A 14634-nucleotide genomic window follows, 5' to 3' on the forward strand; every position below is an offset into this window, starting at 1 on the left:
TATTTTAAGCTTTAACATTATACAAAGGTTTCTACATAAAACAAGCCTTAGGATTTTAGCACAATCATAGCCACTCATAATAGCTATATGTTTCCATGTTAATGCAATAGATGTCTCTATTACTATTTTATTTATCTTACAAATGAGTATCACCAATCACTCTCATTTTCATACTGAGCATTATTAGATCTAAGAAATCTAAGCCTTACTTAGCATCAACCACAATTACTTGGCTTGCTTACTAATTGTTGAAAGGTCCATACCTTCACTTTTACACACATGTCCATATCTTGTGACATTATTCTATTTAGTGCAAGTAGCGGCATTGTCAAAGTAGTCAACAAAGATTGTTTTGTCTTGCTTGCTTTTTCTAAAAGAATAGAAAATTGTGTAAAATTGATTAGACAAAGGAGTAGTCTAGTAAAGGTGTGGTGGATTGGATCGATTGCATTGTGTGTGCAAGTTTGTGAGATTAATTTTTGCAAGACTAAGTAGCTATTATTTTCTTTTGAAGTATTTTTTTTGCAATTTTGGTTGTTTTTAGAATTGAGAAAGTAAATAGTTTGTTGTATTGATTGTAAATGGATATAGTTTTTTTTAAAAAAATTAGATGAGAATAGAATATAAATAAGTAATTATATTAAATATAAATTTTTATATCACAAAAAAAATATTTATTTAAAATATATAAAATATTTATTTTATCATCTAAAATATTTTTATATATTAGAATCTAATTTTTTTATGATATTTTTAATAAGTTCTATGTTTATATATATTAATAAAATACTAAGTTTTTTTTATATTTTATTAATTTTATAATAATAGTAAAGAATCTTAATACTTTGCAAAGAATGAAAATAAAATAAGATTAAAAGATTCTTTGTAAGTTATATATTTACGGATTTAGAACACATAATTGATTGTAGATGTAATCATTTTTTTTTTTTAATGAAGGATGTATTTTTGCTTCATGGTTGAACTATGTAGAAGAATGAACATAGGAATAGATATAGGATTTTTGAATTGGTGTAGATGTGATGCTTTTATTATCTTTATTTCTTATGTTTTATTGAACTTTTGATGAAAAATTAGAAATTTTAAGAGTGTGGTGATGAATCAATGTGATAAGTGCTTTTAGGTCTAAAAAAATAGATATTGTTAATTAATTTATTGAATATAGCTTATGAGATTCACAAGTTTAAATTTTAAATTATTTATTTAAAATTAAAATTAAAAATTAAACTTTTAAGCTTGACCCAAAGAAAAAAAATATTGTTCTATGATAAGTCAAAAATCACAAGAATGTGGTAAGGAGTCATTATCATTAATACTACTAAATCTATTAAACATAAATATAATTATCTAAATAAGTAAATATAGTGTATGTAATTTTTAAGTGTAAATTTGAAATTAAAAAATATATTAGGAATTTAAAAAAAATAGATTTAATAGTAAAATAAAATTTATTTATAATATATTAATTTGTAGAATTATAAATAAATAAATAAATATTAATAGTTGAAAGTTATATTAATTAAAGCTTGCAAGAAGAACTTATAGTATAGCTGGTTGATGTGCATATAAGATATAATCATTTTAGATTTTTTTTGGAATTTAAGTTTTTTTTTAACTCAATAAAAAGAAGGTGGATGTATTTAAAGATCCTCATGTTATGATACAAAGAATTTTTCAATGAATTTGAAGATAAAGATTTTTAACTAGTATAGAAAAATTTAATGATTATTTAAAAGATAATGGAAAAATATCAAATATGAAAGGTATTGGTAGATATATTTAAAAAGAATGTTAAGCTTGTGTTGAAATATTAAAGATTTTATTGAAGAAAAAAGGCTTCTTCAATTGAAATCAATGTACAAATTTATATAAGATCTTTAAGCATATTACAAAGGTTTTTGACCACCTAATGGCTTGTAGTAATAATAAATTATAATTTAGATTTTATTAAATTAATTATTTTTATATTAAATAAATATTATTATCTAATAGAAAAATATGAAAAACAAAATTGGTATAAAGAAACTATGTTTTAATTGAATAACAAAGAAACGCTTAGAAAACTACTATAGAATTTGAAATATTATTATTATATAGCAAATAATATGTTTTCAAAGCAATATCCTAACAAATTTGAAGACATTATATTTGTTAATTTTGATATTGCAACATAAAATGAAATAAAAGATAATGTTAAATTTCTATAAAAAAAATTTATCTCAGTAAGTAAAAAAAAATAAAATATATTGAATATTATGGATTAGCAAAGCATCTACTACAAAAATTAGAAGACTCATAGTACACAACACGTGGAGATTTAAAACTATTACTAGACATATATAATCTTGAAATTGTACAACACATAAATCAATAAGCTTTTAGAGAAGTTTATAAATTAAAGTAGTTAGCATTTTTGTGTACAATTAAAAAAATTGATGCTAACTTTGATGAAATTTTCATTAAAAAGTAAGCATTTCTAGTAATTTTAAGCCATTTCGGTTTAATAACCTATTATTTTGTAATAAAAGGAAATGCCAATGAAAGAATTAAATATTCTATTAAAAAGGATAAAAAAGAGTATTTATACTTGGATATGGAATTAATGCAAAAATATTTAGGCAATATATTAGAAGAAATAAATACATAACTTATATTTTTTGCATAGATATTACAAAATTACAAAAAGAATGTGTTATTTGTATGATATGGACATTGCGCATTGTGATTTAATGCCTAGGAATATTTTGGTTGATATGTATAATCAAATTATAGATAGGAGTATTCAATATGCTATTGTAAAAATGATTGAATTTGGATGGATCAAGATTGAAGTTGAAAGAACTTCAAAAGCTACAAAGAATAATCAAATTTGTGATACTCTAAACTATATGGCTCAAGTGGTTATGAAAAATGAATTTCAAACAATAATAATGTGTCATTTTAAAGCTGATGATTATTTATTTACAATGATATGTTCTAAAATCCTTTCAAGAATACAAGCCATTTGGTAATATTAGCATAAAGAAAGAAATGTTAGAAAAAATTAAAAAAGATGATAGATCAAAATTACCTTCAAATTTTGATGACTTGATTGAATTCATCCAAGAATATTAAAAATTGAATCTATTATGTTTTCTAAAGTTTATAAATATTTGTGAAAGATAAAATTTACTAAATAAAAAAATAGAATTAATATTAAATACACATCATATTTTGGAGCATCAAAAAAATAGTTTCATTAAAGTATAGAATTGTAGCATATATATAATAGATTTCTTTTGGTAAATTTTTTATTAAAAACTAAAGTAATTATATATTAAGTTAAATACATTGATTGTATTTATATTAATATGTATTTTTTATAGTATAATAATATATAGATGTCTTATTATGAACTCAAGTTAGTAAATCTAGGTTAAAATATAGTATGTGCATTATTTTATTTTATTTGTTGATTTATGGATGAATTATTTTATTGCAAGTTGATTTATTTGAAGGAAATTTATTTGGTAGAGTAAAATATTCATCAAAAATGAAAAAAAAGTGTGCAAATAATGAAAAGGTATCATAGCTTGTTAGAATGGATGGAATAGACAAGAAATAAAAACAATATTGATTATTGAAAAAATAAATACAATACTTTATGCTTTGTTGAATGCATTTGAAAGTAGTAGTGATTGTTATATAATTTCTTGCAATATTTTAGAACAATAGATGAAAAAAAAATTCAAGAAATGTTGAAATCATTCTTGATAGAAAATAAAATTATATTGGTCTTTGATAATGTGAAGAATTAAAGTTAAATTCAAGATGTTGTGCCTGTGGATGACATATATGCTAGTAATGGTTGGACATTGATTAAGGAAATTTAAGATTTAAAAAAAATAGAATATTGTGGTGAAAAATTTTATATAATAAATATTGAAGAACATGATGAAGAAATAAATATGAAGTTATTTATGACTCATTTTTAAGGCCAATGAAATTTGCCAAATGAACTGGTTGAGATTGGAAAAAAATTTGTAAAAGCTTGTAATAGCCTGCCATTGAGTTTAAAGGTTATGGAAGAATTTTTGAGAGAGAATAAAGATTGAGATGTTAGAAGCAAGTTTACAAAAGTTAAAGAAGGGAAGAGAGTTGGATAGAGATGAAAACAATAGTAACTACAAAATTTGGAATAAAATAAGAATAAGCTTTGACAATTTGAGAATTAAATAAAAAAATATATTTATATATATATATATATATATATGTTGTAGTTTTGTGAATTTACAAGGCATGTCAAAAGAAAGAGCATTGCAAATGTGTGCTAATTATTTAAAAATATATAATTAAAAAAGATATAGAATTAATTTTTGATACATTGATTTACCAATCATGGTCTACATCAAATTTACCACATTTATAATATCTTGTAATATAAGGAATTATAAGAAGAACAAAAATTAATTGATAAAAATTAATAAAGCTTGATTTAAAATTTTAATTTAAATATAAAAAATTAAAATTAAATGAATATCCTATATATATATATATATATATATATATATATATTGTGTGATTAAAAATATTTTATGTAATTTATTTTTAATAAAGATAAATTTAACATTGAAGATACAATACTAATAAGTAACAATATCTTATTAAAAAAAAAAAAAAAAAAATCTAGTCACAATAACAACCAAAAATTTCTTATAAAAATATCTAATTAATTCTTTTATTTTCAACTTTAGTTTTTGATACTTATATGAATTATACTAAAACATGCAAGAATTGATATAAAGAGAATTTTAGAAATTATAAAAATAAAATTCTATATTAATAAATATTTTTAAATAATAATAGTAATTACTTATATAGACTTTTGGAATTAAAAAATAAATTTAGAAACCATTGCAAAGAAGCAAACAATGTGTATTATGGTTAATGCCATCTTGTTTCTATTAAATTCCATAATCCATATAATATTGTAGTTTAAACTATACAGTTCAATAGTTGATTGATTAATGCAAAGATCTTAAAAGAGTATTAACTGAAGAATAAAAAAATGATGTATTTTAGATATCTAGAAGCTAAGAAAAAAATTAAAATAAAATAAAAAAATTAGCAAATTATTTATTTAATATTTGACCTTGAAGAATATATTTATGAGAAAGAAGATAGATATATTACCAAAGCATCAACTAACTAATTATGCACTTAAAATTATTAAAAGGAATAAAATTTTTAAAATAAAAAATTACTACTTATTGAATATTATATTTATAAAATTATAAGAATTTTTTTTAAAAACCTTAAAATTTTTGAATTAATAATTAAAGTTAGAAGTAAGAGAATTTATTCTATTTATTGTGTAAAAATATGAAATATTAAATATGCATACTGATTATTTGGATCTAATATATATATATATATATATATATATATATATATAATTATAATTTTAATTATTAAGATCATTAAATTTAAAATTTAAAAAAACTAAAATCAAGACAAACTAAGACTCCTGCAAAGATTGGCCTAAAAAGGGCTAAAAGCCTTGTTAAAATTAAGTAAAAATAACCAATTTATATAATTATAAAATGCATGCACATTTTGAAAAAAATGCATATTAAGTAATAATTTTTTCTATTACCTACTATTAAATTTTAACAATGCCACAAGATGTTACTCTTGGATATTAATTAGGTTATGAAGTGGATAAAAAATAAATTAAAAATCAAGAATTTAAGACCTTTATATATTTTACATATAAATTTTTTAAAAATAAATTATTCTTTTTTTATTTCAATCAAATTAAAAAAAAAAAAAAAAAAAAAAAAAAAACAAGAAGAATTAAAGAAATTTTAAAAAAATGCCCTTGCAATTTGCTGAAATATCAAGAATACCCATGTATTCTTATAATCGCAAAACTGCCCCTCATACCCGTGATAATATCTAATCTACTCTGACCCTGATAACTTCTCATTCAGAATCCACATTTAGTGCAAACTAGGCACAAAGTGTGTGTTGTGTATACTTCAGCACGGTATTGAGCTTGTTTTCTCATATGGTCCTAAATTCTTTGCCTACAGTACCACTGCTCAATGCTTGCCATGCCTGCTACTCATTCCTCATTGCTTGCTATGTCTGCTACTTGCTGATAACCTAGTTTCCCACCATTCAATGCAATGAAGCATGTGATTTTAGTGTAACAAAATTTTATAACAATGCAACATAGAATAGGATCACAGCCAACTACAACAACAAATAATGATGATTCAATGTTTGAAATGTAATAAGGTTGTAATTAATGAATTATTTTATTTATTTATTTATACATTAAAATATCACTTCTTTTTCTCTTAAACGTATTTCAAGAGTATATATATATATATATATATATATATATTTTTTAAAATCTAATATGATATATCATCTTGAACTCATACTATATACAATAAAACAGTATATGAATTTCAAAACCTCATTCGATATATGAATATAATGTTTATGATATAATAGCATAGACATTTGAACTCAGAAATTATATATCAAATTGATAGAAGTACAATAGTTTTTTAGAAAAACAAAAACGGATAAAAGTTTCAATGGTATCTTAATAATAAATCTTCAATAAAAAATACTTTATTTTATTAAAAGTATTGTATAGAAATTTTTAAAAACATTTATTAATATTGATCATGAAAAAATAATATTTAATATTTTTTTATGAAAATAAATTTATAAATATTATATTTTGGATATTTGGTTCTAAAAAAATAAAGTCTAGCTTAAAATTATCTTATAATCAAAAAAATATATATGCCTAAAAACATTCTTCTTTTATAATCTTAATCCTTCTTGTAGTTACAAATTGATTGTGCATGAAGTATTGAGAATTGTATATTGGTATTAATATTGTATACTAGTATGCTTTTCCATTGCAACAATCAATATGATTTACTTGTTTACTTCCATGAAAAATCATCAAAATTGACATATATACTATAATATTAAACAAGCTATATTCATGTAATAACTTTATATATTTTTCAAAAACAAATCTCGGGATTCAACCCATCCAATTTGCCACCCATATTCAAATATATGTATATAAATAAATAGCTAAATTGTCAATATTAATTCTACTTGAACTCTAATAAGAAGAATATGTTTTGTATTGTCACAATGGACACACTTTCAAATTATTGGTTTGAAGTACGAGTTTTATCCCATTTATTTTTAATCACATGAAAAGAACATGAACAAAAAGAATGAAGAACTGGTGGCACTGGATGTCCACTACATATAGTCAAAACATGAATATTAAAGACAAATGTGCGAGTCCAATAGTATTGACAGTGCTCCTTCAAAGCTCATATTTCATGACTTTGTTGCAGACAGTTCACGAGTAGCAACTCTGTTGAGCTTCAATGCAAGAACTCCATTTGAAAACACCCTAAAATCTAGATGATTTTACACAACAATTTGCAACAAACTGACGCACAAATCAGGTCCATCAAGGGTGATTTTTTGCCAATTGGTTTGCTTCTACATGAGCTCACATGAAACCTTGTTACATTTCAGACATTGAATCGTCAACATCTGTAATTGGCTGTGATCTTGTTCTTTGTTGCATTGCTGTAGAGTTTTGTTACACTAAAATTGCATGCTTCATTGAATTGATTGGTAGGAAACCAAGTTGTCAGCGAGCAGCGAGCTTTAGGCCCAGTTTGCATTAAATCTGGACTCTGAATAAGAGGTTATCAAGGTTGGGGGTAGGTTAGATATTATCAGGGGTATGAGGGGCAGAATTGCAATTATTAAGAATAGAGTAATAGAGTTTGATATTTCAGCAAACTGCAGGGGCATTTTTGAAATTTTTCCTTTTTAACTAGAATCTTAAAATAAGTAAATATGGACGAATTTTATTTTTTTCCATTCATAATCTAATCAGCCATCAAGTCAAAAAAAAAAAAAAAAAAACTGCATTTAGCATATGTAGAATACTTAGTGTATACAATGTTTTAAAAAAAAATTATATGTATTTTAATATAATTTTTTTCTTAATTTTAAAGTATTTTGGAAAATAAATCTAAGTTATATATATAATAATAAATAAATAAATACTTAGATTTTGTTTCACAATTTAAGACCAATAGTTATATAGTATTAGTGCATAATTAAATAGTGTAGCTAGACTAAAGATTTTTAAAACTTAAATTTGTAAGATAATAAATTGTGAGTTTATTTAATCTCACAATGCTTAGAAATGTCAACCTAGCACTTTGTACTTATTTTAACTACAACTTGTAGGAATTAAATATGTCTCAAATGTTGCTTTTTAATTCTAAGGAATTTTAAAATATTTGAAATCTTTATGTGAGGGTTTGTGTTGACAAAATATCTAAATTTTGTTTTTTCCTAGTTATTTGCAAGAAAAATTAGACAATTTTAGCAAAAACCTAAGGGTTGTAAAATAATTACTTAAAAAAAACTCTAATGAGACAAATGATGAAACAAAATTAAGAAAATAAACTCTCTTATTTTACAAATTATTACGTAAATATGTAAGATGAAATAATCTTGAGTACAAATAGATAGATCTAATTTTAATATAAGATATGATTCTATGTAAATTTATTGAACTATCAAAATATTCAGCAAGTAGAACATATAACTAATTAAAAAAAAATGGAAAAAAAAGTAAACAAAACAAATCAAAAGAATGAATTTAAAGCAAAATAAGTGTTGTTTTCTTGTACTATTTTAATCTTTATTTGATTGTGTATTCTGCAGATGAATAAATAACTGGGATTGAAATAGATGGACATTTCATTTCTGATATAATAAACGTCTCTTAAATATCCAATATTTAAAATAAAATAAAATTCACAAACAATAAAATCAAATAAAAAACAAACAAACAACTTATTTAGTATTTTGTCAACAAATTTATCTTACATCCTAAACACCAACCAACGCTTAATCTGCCTGGAACAAAAGAATAATCTCCTTGACTCTTCGCAATAAACTAAAATTACTGTAATTTGACCAACATTTTATAATACTGATCATTGGAACACATATTAACGAAACCACAAGAATGTTTTTCAAGCATTGACCACAAGAGTTTCTGTGCATAGAAAAATATGGTTGGAACTCAGTTTCTTTCCCGACATACACTCTAAACCAAAATCCACCCAGCCTTAAAAAATCATATATACCATCACAATGTTCAATGAATAGTGTCTTTAATCTCTAGAATGATTTATACAAATTCAGTTCTTCCAATTCTAAAGCCTTTGCAACAGCAACCGTCAGTTATGACTTTTTTTGTTATCATGCATAGAACCACGACTAAAAAAGTAGAAGAAATGGCGGTTCAAGGTCGAAAATAAAACTTAATCTCTGAAGTGTCACTCTTGACATCAGTTCTGGCATGTGTTTGATTGCAACGTACATGGCTGGAGGAATACATCTAGATTCAGAAACTGAGGGTTTCGCATTCGTGTTCATCTCTCTGCATCCTCCTAGGTATGGTTTAATCTTTTGATCCTCAATGAATTGCTAATCACAATGCCGTGATTGCTACTATTTCACAACAAATTGAGGTGCCTTACTGTAGAAAACCAGGCGTGATAAAATGGTCAAATTGAATACCATGCTTACGTACCGCATAGGTCTACAATCAAAGAGCTATTAAATTATTCATTAGAGCACCGTTTCCGTTGTGAGAAAGGAAGAATGTTAACAAAAGAACTACATAATCAGCTGGGGCATGAAGTACGTACACGGTTTCAAAGTAACATGGCAATATCGGTACTAACTGAAATCGAGGTACAGAAAATAGCTAGTCGCCTTCACCAAGTTCAAATGTGACTAGATCCCCAGAAGTAACACAAAGCATTATAAAAAAAACCGGGTTATAAAGAACACCTTCACATTATCGACAAAATTCCAAGACCTACAAGATGCCCGCTCAGGTGGATCCACATCCTGCAGATGCCATTACAATTCAACAAGAACATCAATCCATTTTGACTATACCTTCACGAGATCTGTACCACGTCAATCTACGTTAGGCTGAGGAGTGAGACGAATGTAGCTCTTTCCAGAAGGCACTTCCACTGTCTCGAAACCCTTCGGGAACTTCGCCGTAGCGGCATCGTTAGAGAGGGACGGCACAACCATACACTTGTCTCCCTGATTCCAGTTCACAGGAGTCGCAACGCTGTAATTCGCAGTGAGCTGAAGCGAGTCGATCACACGCAAAACCTCATTGAAGTTCCGCCCGGTGGTGGCAGGGTACAAGATCGACAGCTTCAGCTTCTTGTCAGGACCGAAAACATACACTGCCCTCGCCGTCAACGGAATGCCCTTGGCATCAATTTCATCAGGGTCCAGCATCCCAAACTTCACAGCGAGCTCCCGCGTCGGATCGGCCAAGATAGGGTAGCTTACTTTCGCCCCTGGGGTGAAGCTCTCAATGTCCGCAATCCAACCCTTGTGCGACTCCACATCGTTGCACGATAACGCGATCACCTTAACCCCCCGCTTCTCAAACTCCGGCAAAAACTTCCCGACGGCTCCGAGCTCGGTAGTGCAAACAGGAGTGAAGTCGTTCGGGTGGGAGAAGAGAATTGCCCACGAACCAGTAATGTACTGGTGGAAATCGATCTTGCCGTGAGTGGAATCGGCCACGAACGAAGGCGCTGCATCGCCAAGCTTCAAAGCCATTACCGCGGTTTTTGAAAAGCTTCCTCAACGACAAAATCGATCAATCGACCAAAGGTGCAAAGCTCAAAGTTGCACTGCAGCAGCAAAGGAAGCAAACTGATAAACTCAGGAAATCACACAGACCACATTGTGAACTTCGATGTCCAATTACCACGGGCACGAGTCTCCGCACATTCGTGGTTACCTGTGACCGGGGAGAACGTGCGGTGTCCGGCAGTCCATGATGTTCCCACGTTCTCAATCCCGTTCGCACGTGCAAGAACAAGTTCCCTTCGCCGTATGGTGTGTCTGACTCGATGGGACTCCATGCTCCAGATATTTTCGAACCAGCCAAAGAAATGAATGTTTGATGAATGTATTTTGGTCTTCGTCCATTGATGGATGGGACCTGTTCGACGATTCCGGAGAGGAATGTGGCAGATTCGGGAGCAGAATGTGCCTGGAGGAGAATGGGGGTATCAGGGGGGGATGAACTTGGTCTTCTTCATGTGCCGAAGAAAATGTGGGGTTATATTCGAAGTGACTTAAAAGGAAAGTTTGAACATGTCCGTTTATACGATACGAATTTTTTGATAATACAAAATAATGTTTGACAAGTTTGTAACAGTTTACTTTAGACAAGTAAATCTTATAATATTTACGATAAATGTTATTTTCACACATGCCATTTGCATACATTGATAATAGGAAATAACTACATATATATATATATATATATATTCAAAAGTAGGCTTCTGGGTATTGTAGATTACATGCTCGCAATTGTTTTTAATGTATGGACAAGTGGAATTGAGAGATTTATGAGTTTGAAACTCCAATTAGATCATTTTTATTATTTTATAATATTTTGAACTACAATAGCTTTAATGAAGTGTGCATTGTTTGATGTGGTAAGATGAAAGAATCTACTTTAATTTTTGAATAATATATAGAAAAAATAATCTTTTCTCTAATCATTATATTATTTTAATATTTTAATTATTAATATTTCACAAATGCTTTAAATAGATTAAAAAGTTATGAAATCTTGGCATTTTAATGCATATGTTTTTACTTTGTTTTTATAACGTTTATTGGATCTAAATTGCTTGAGTAATTTAAACTAACAACCATAGTTTATAGTGTTTTTTTTTTTTTTTTTTTTTTAATAATATTTTCTGTCAAATTTTTATTTATAAGAAATATAATCACTGTTATCATATCATAAGTATAAGTTGTCATTAGTAGTAGAAATAAATATAAAAACTAATCAAAAAATTAATGATCTTTTCATTAGATTCAATGATATTTAAGTATTGTAATTTGCATTACATGGCATATTTAAATATTGTACATATTTCTAAATAAAAATAAAAATAAAATTTATTGGAATTATTTTTTTCTATTTTAATATCTAAAAAAATACCAATTATGATATTTTTCTGTTATAATATGTATATGACATGTAAAAATCTATACAAGTTTTTTTTTGAGTTGGTGAAGTATTTGATGTGTCATAATTGACATTTCCACTTGCATATTAGTGTGGTTTTAAAGAAAGAAGTGGAATTTATTTTATACCTTACAAATACATAATAGAATCTTATTATTAGATATTTTATAACCTTCTATTATCTTTTTATAAGATTATTTTAATTTTATTATTGTATAAAAAAATAGTTTTAAATATTAGTAATTTTGAGTTTGATTTTTAAAAATATTTTCTGGTGATATAGACCAAATTATGGTTGCAAAATTACTTTTGTTTGAAATAATCCATCAAAGTCTTGCAAAAAAAAACATCAAAATTCACATTAAAAATATATTCGTAGACCTCTTTAATACTAATTCTTATAATATTACTAATAAACACACTTATAAAATCCCCAGACTGCCCATCATAGCCTACAATAACAATAACAAAGGGTGATTGTGTAAATTCTTTTTCTAAAGCCAGAGCCACTTGTATAACTGGTTTTATTGATTTTATGAAAAGAAAAGAAAAAAAAAGTGCTGTTGGATATTTTCCAACAATCATTGATGGTCCTTTCATCATTGATTCTGCAAGACTTCATCCAACTTAGAGACTTGCATATGAATGTGCATGTAGATTTTCATTTGGGAAATATAGTCTTTTGTCCCCTTGTCCCTACCCGCCACTTTAATGTAGTAAGTGGAGGTAGAAAGATTTAGTGTGTAAAGAAACTCTATTTTTGTTTCATTTCAAACACTAAAAAAAACTAGAAATGTGAAGAACATTCAAAAACCAGTGCACCTTTCTGCCAGCAGTAAGAATGATGAGAGTTGCCTGTTCTGCAGGATGTTTGCTGCGAGATACTGGTGCTTCGAGAAAGTCTTCACCTTTACTTGCGGTAGCCTGTTAATGGAGTAAATCAAATATCTAAGCTTAGCTCATGAGAGGAGTAGTAACCTCACAAAGATGATAGTTATACTACATTTCTAATACATTATTCCTTGTACTTCCAACGCTGGCTTCAAGATGAATGAGAAAATGTGTAAAATACCGTTAAAAACCAAGTAATTCCAGGTCTTCATAACACAATGCACGTATCACTTCGAATTAGCAATGTCATGTACTAAGGGTCTATATTCTTACCGGACAAGGTGAGAGGCCGCAAGTTTGAATCATTTGATAGGCAGAAATTGAGAGGCCTCTAGATTTCAGCCAATCGAAAGTTTTAAAACTTGTATCCTCTCACCTTCACCTCCTCCAAGTATAAAGACCTCCAAAATCTTTCAATGAAGTTAAGAAAGGAATTTTCAGAAGGATTACAGAAATGTCACCTAAGACAAACCTAATGAACTTCGATTCAGGGGATAGTACGAAGAGCAGAAAGACCTATTTACCGAAAATGCCACAGGAGATTAGCCAAAATAGTTTTGGAGATCGGGCACTTCCTACCACATCTGCTGGCAAGATTCCAAACGCAGATCCCTCATTTGAAATCTCCTCATCCTGAATCCACACGGTTATATTCTCATCAGTGCACATGTGTTCAATAAATGTTCATGAATTGGTGATCAGTAAAACAAACACGAATTATAAAGTTTGTATGAGATTTTCCAGTTGCAGGAAATTTTCGAGGTTTACAGAAAGAAGTATTGTTGGAGGGTTGCATAGTGAGCTAACCATCAGTCAAAACTAAGGATAAGCACTCCCGAAAGTAATTATTATTAGCGGAGTTCGGACATTATACGAAACCTTAGTAAGTGGAGAAGACTCTTCTGAAAGTCGGTCCAATACACAATAGACAATTTTTTTAATACCTTAATTGTTCACACCGCATTACGCAATCCATGTCGAAAAGATGCATCGACAAATTCCCATAGCACTTAGATGTACATGGTCTAAGTTCTGCGCCGCCTTCCTCTCTAGAATTACACGATGCGGATACACACCATCCAACGAGAAGGAAACATACATCAATAATGCGAGAATAGGAAACCTCGCGCACATTGCCTAGGGTCCGATTTTGCACCCCGCTGATCCCAATCTCGTCTAATTTCTCTCTTCACCTCCCTTAAACTTCAGGCCTCCAATTCGCATCACTATGGCCCCGGAACGCGGCGGAAATTGTTGTTAGGAATGTATAATTTGTTTCAGAAACGGAAATTCTAGATCAGAGAAAGATCCAAATCGTGGAACAAGAAGAAAAATCGAGTTAGTCTCGAGGTAAAGCTTCGAGAGGGTTACAAGATAGAGTTCTCGGTGGCGGCTTCTCGGGATGCGTCATTCGCTGCTGCTCGCCGTGCACTGGATTTAGTAAACATCGCTACCTAGATGATACAACACTTCGGGTCAACTAGTACTTTTGATCCTAGAGCCACATCTTAATACAAAAGGGCCACATAATAGTTTGCAAGTTACAAATTTTCTTTTTAAACATTATAATT

The 14634-nt window shown here is 28.0% G+C and overlaps 1 pseudogene across 1 annotated transcript; it reads right to left on the reverse strand.

The window, feature by feature from the left end:
* Window positions 1-9798: 9798 nt before the first annotated feature.
* LOC112273552 (uncharacterized) lies at window positions 9799-10868 on the reverse strand (annotated as a pseudogene). The gene has a single exon (XR_002967060.3). The product of XR_002967060.3 is annotated as an uncharacterized LOC112273552 (transcript).
* Between the last annotated feature and the right edge of the window lie 3766 nt (window positions 10869-14634).

Source organism: Physcomitrium patens, chromosome 20 (assembly GCF_059467195.1).
Source record: "Physcomitrium patens ecotype Gransden chromosome 20, ASM5946719v1, whole genome shotgun sequence".
Taxonomy (NCBI): domain Eukaryota; kingdom Viridiplantae; phylum Streptophyta; class Bryopsida; order Funariales; family Funariaceae; genus Physcomitrium; species Physcomitrium patens.